Source organism: Mus caroli, chromosome 18 (genome assembly GCF_900094665.2).
Source record: "Mus caroli chromosome 18, CAROLI_EIJ_v1.1, whole genome shotgun sequence".
Lineage (NCBI taxonomy): Eukaryota > Metazoa > Chordata > Mammalia > Rodentia > Muridae > Mus > Mus caroli.
In genome coordinates this window covers 5,172,548-5,177,635 of record NC_034587.1, presented here as the reverse complement: position 1 = coordinate 5,177,635, position 5,088 = coordinate 5,172,548, and the positions used below count along the sequence as shown (strand labels likewise).

At 41.3% G+C, this 5,088-nt stretch overlaps 1 pseudogene; it reads right to left on the bottom strand.

The window, feature by feature from the left end:
• Nucleotides 1–4,105: 4,105 nt before the first annotated feature.
• LOC110284426 lies at nucleotides 4,106–4,353 on the bottom strand (annotated as a pseudogene).
• Nucleotides 4,354–5,088: the final 735 nt, after the last annotated feature.

Sequence of the window (5,088 nt, the reverse complement as noted above, 5' to 3'; positions counted from 1 at the left end):
CCACTCCCACTTCCTGACCCTGGCATTCCCCTGTACTGGGGCATATAATCTTCGAAAGACCAAGGTCATCTCCTCCCATTGATGGCCTACTAGGCCAAATTCTGCTACATATTCTTAACTCCAGTTAGAATACACACAGTACAGCTGTATTTGATAGCAGAGGCCAAGACATAACTGAGTGTGAATGAGGGCATTGGGATGGGCCTTGCTTTAGTCAAAATGATGTTCATGTAAATTGGAAAATGAAGCTATAATAGAAATTCTGTAGTTCTGGAAAGGACAGTGTAAGGAAAGAGATGACAGTCACATACCAACCAAGAAGGCGGCTCCAAAGGAAACCGATACTACTTAAACTTGACACCAGGACTAGATACCTCAACCTTGGACTTCCAATTTCCTGAACTGTCCTAAAACAATTCTCCATTGCATCAGGCAAAAGTTGAGGTACTTTGTTACCTCAAACTTAGCAACCTGACATTGTGTGTAGATACATGTGTGCTATAGCAACCTCACATTGTGTGTAGATACATGTGTGCTATATAAGGGGGTGTGTGTGCATGTGTGTACAATGTTTCCACATTCATAGTGTTTCATGTATATTTTTAAGATTAAATTGCATTTCCTGTAATGTCAATAGTGGTTCTTTCAAAATAGTGAGCTTATGCCTTTGTAACCATAAATAGCTATAATACGTGTGTGGCCTAGAGTTTTGAACAAGCTATAGTAGCAAGTCAGGAAGCCAGCTTCCTCCATGCAAGTTCCTGCTTTAGCTCCTGTCCTGGTTTCTCTTAGTGGTAAACTGTGACCTGAGAGTTGTAAGCTCTAATAAATCTTCTCGTTGTCAAGTTACTTTTGGTCATGGTATTTTATTTTAGCCCTAGATATCTCTACTAAGACAGAAATTGGTTCTTGGTCCATAGAATACTTTTGTGACACATGTGACCTCTATTGGTTTGGGTAGGATTATGAAGTAACTTTGGAACTTTGGGCCAGAGAAACCATTCAGTGTTCCCAACTTACGGAGCTGCTGTAGGGACTTAGAAAATAGATGAGAACAACACTCATGATGGAGGCCTGGCCTGCGAAGCTTCAGAGAGAAATTTGAGGGTTAACACTCTATTAAGGCTCTTGGATATTTGGAGTTATTAATCTGTGCTGTGTTTTTACTGGGGTTGAATTATCAGCTATGATTAATAAGTAGCCAGAAACACTAAAGTGAAACCTTCTTTTGGGGGACAGGGGGGCTGGTCCAGCTGGAGCTGAGAAACCAGCTCTGACAAAGATGAGACAAGCATCAATGGGAAACATTTCCTCAAGGTGAACACAACATAAGCTACAGGGGCAAAGCTGTGTGCTGAACTGGCAGATTGTCAACGTCTCCCAAGGAGTCCTTACTTTCATGTTATGAAGGGATTATGGAGCGCAGGTAAGGCTAAGCACTATGTGACAGGACTGGAGTCCCTAAAGAAAATCCAGGAAATGCTATTAGTGAAAATGCAGCCTCAGTTACAGCAGAAGCCTCAGGATGTAAGAGGTCATGTAGAGAATTGAAGGTTGGCACCACATGGCAGGGACAGAGTACCCAAACAGAGTCCAGGAACAGCTATTGGTGCTGGCACAACCCAGCTGCAGTTGAAATCATTTTGGAGATCCCAGTCACATGGAGAATGACCAAGAGCAGTAGTAGCTCTGCAGCAGAGCTTGCCTGAACCTGGGGTAAACTCTGTGTACTCTTCCTGAGTCTGTGAGAGGTACAATGTGTGCAGTGGCAAGCCCTTTGGGGCCTGGAAGATGGTGAATATCAGAAGTCTAACACTGTGGGACTCTGGTTTTGCTCTCTTTGGAGTGTGACCTTGTTTTTTCCCTCTTAGAGTAAGAATGCTTAATTTATTTTACAGGAGCCCATAATTAGGAGAGTTTGAAAGAGACCAGATGTTTTAAAGAACTCAAAATTTTAAATGTTTAAAAATTTAAAGACTGGGAATTTTATGGTTAGAGTGATTTATATTATCATATTAATATAGCATATAAGTTAATATGAAAATTTGGGGATAGCAGGGAAGGAATGGTTATGGTTTAACAGTTTAACAAGCAATCAATTGTTCTTTAGGTTTTGTTGTCAACTCACTGGGAACAGGAACTTCAGCTGAGACAATGTATCTGTAGAACGTATTCGTGGTTAATTGTTGGTGTAGGCAAGAATGGTGTCACTCTTGGGCATCTGGTCCTGAGTAGTGTAAGCTGATCAACCCATAAGAGGAAGCGCAAAATCGGCATTTCTTTATGGCTTCTACCACAGTTCCTGCCTCTGGGTTCCTGCCTTAAATTCCTACCCTGACTTCTATCAGTAGTAAAGTTGAATGTTAGAGTTGTAAGCTGAAATAAACCCTTCCCCCCGCCCCATGTTACTTTTGGTCATGATGTTTTATCACTGCAATAGAAACTAAACCACAAAGTTCAATATCCAATGGATTATTGTTTCTTTGCTTTACAACCTACTATCTCAACTCACACATGGAAATGACAGGAAAGATCTATTCCTAGAGACTTACTAACATACTTTTTAAAGACTTTGTTTTAATTGTGTGTATGTTGAGGGCTTTGAAGTGCCTTTGGAGACTAGGAGAGGGTGTAGGATTCCTTAGAGTTGAAGGTACAGATGAGTGTGAGCTGCCTAGTGTGTGCTCTTAACTGCTAAGCCACCCTTAAGCCTAACTGTGGGTTTAAGCAGATTTATTTGAACTGAGGAGTTTCTTGCAAAGTCAAAGCAGAGCTTCATGGAACTGGAGAGTCTACACTGTTGTGGTACTTGGAACTGTATTTTTGGGTGACCCTTTTGTGCTGTCTAGGGCACAGGACCATTCTTTGGCAACTCAGTTTGCAAAGAATTATTAGACTCTTCCCATCCTCCCAAAAAAGACAAATTGCCAGTGTTTTAAAAAGTTACCCAGGGCTGGTGATACATCTCAGTTGATAAAGTACTTGCCTCGTATGCATAAAGACCTGAGGTCAATCCTCAGAGTTTGCATTAAAAGAAACAAACACAAATCTAAATAACAAAGAAAACGATGTTATGGCAAGTCACACTTCTCATGCCCATATTGGGGAGGCAGACAGGTGGATCCTGGGGCTTTCTGACCAGTCTTATTAAATTAAGTAGTGTTAGAGAGAAATGAGAAATGTCAGCCAAGAAAGTAAGGTAGAGGGCAAATGAAGAGGCTACTCAGGATTAACCTCTGGCCTCCACATGCACATGCACATGCACTTGAACACATGTGCACACACACCTGTCTGAGCACACACATACCTCACATATATGCATACACACACTCATACAGAGAGAAAGAAGAAGAAACTGAGGGAGAGAGGGCCAAAGAGAAGAATGAAGGAGAGAAGTTTCTTGTGGCACAGAATAGAGGCCTGCCAACATCCATGTGAGTACAGCCCTGGCCAACATGTGACAACAATTTGATGAGAACCTGAACCAGTAGCAGCTTGCCTCCAAGTTCATGACTCACATAAGCAAGTATGACACTTCATACCTGTTCTGATAAAATTTCTAGGTTTGTGACAATGTGTTTAACTTCAAAAGACAATACCTATGGGATGAAGTTCAGTCAAAAAAACTGACTTATAACTCCAATCGTCCATAACAGGATGGGATATACTAAGAAAAAGAGGAAAGATTGGAAAGAAATGAAGTTCTATCCAGGATACACTAAAACATGCTGAAGGTTGAATGATGGAAAAAAGAATTTGGCTCAAATTGTAAATGCTGTTAAAAAAAAAAACAAAAACAGCTTGGAAACTAGTACCATTTATATCAATGTGGTATGTGAAATCTGCTCTTCTTACTACATAGTATTTTATATTTAAAAGGATCTTTACAAAATCTGTTGGTATTCATGTCATCAGGTGAGTTCATGTATTTATTTGGTTTTCCTTCCTAGGAGCCTGTGAGTCAGCTAGACTTCTAGAATTAGCATCTTGCCTTTTCCTGCTAACTGGGCACCAACTTTGGTCTAGTTTTCACAGCATTTTTTTTAAAGCTGTCACAGGTACTTATCACTTTTATTTGTAACAAATTATTCACGATTTCTTCTGCTCAAAAGTTCTTCCAGACAACTCCATCAGCCTTAGCCAATAGGAGAACAGAATCATCTGACTCATCCATCCTGCAAATCCACAGATGCTGTAGGATTAAAACTGGCCATTAAACCGGCCTGTGCCCCCGTCAACTTTGGCCACATTCATGTGGATGGATGCGTGGTCTTTGGCAGCAATGATGTGGTTGCTCCCAGAGCATTGCCGAAGCAACTACAGGTCCACAAACTTGTTGGCCTCATTCTGCATTCTGAGGCCATCCCTGCTCACTGGTCCAGTGAGAGCACAGGAAAAAAAAAAAGACTCACAGCATTTTAGCATTTTTAGTAGCTCTTTTCAGTGCCCACAGCTGGCCCTATTTATTGACAACACCCCATATTTACAGCAGAGTGTCCACACCTTTTTGTGATACCAGATTAGTCTTTCCAGGAGGCAAACTTCATTTTGTTACTCCTTCAGGATGAAGATCATTCATGATTTGCCTTCACAATGCCTTTCAATTCCCCACCCCCACCCCCGCCATATCACTTGGCTTTTTAGAGATTTGGTTTTGCCATTCTGCCCAAGCTGGCTTTGTATTTTCAACATAGCCGGAACTAATCTCAAACTTTGAACCATTTGCCTCTACCACCTAAGTACTGTATGATGTTACATGTGACATCATCTAAACTCTCATGTAACTCTGCCACTGGGACTAAGAAGTTGCAATTCCCTTCATACAATGGCCTTTTCCTATTTCTGTACCTCCAGATTGGGCAAACTCATCTTTTCCTTTGATCAGCTTTATGCTCATTTTATCTGTGTGGTTTTGTGTGTATGTGTTCATGTCTGTGTTTGCATTACATATGTGAAGGTCCAGAGGTTATTACTGGATGTCCTCCCCCTTCAGTCTCCATGTTATTTGGTAAAAAAAGATCTCTCTCTCTCTCTCTCTCTCTCTCTCTCTCTCCCTCTCCCTCTCCCTCTCCCTCTCCCTCTCCCTCT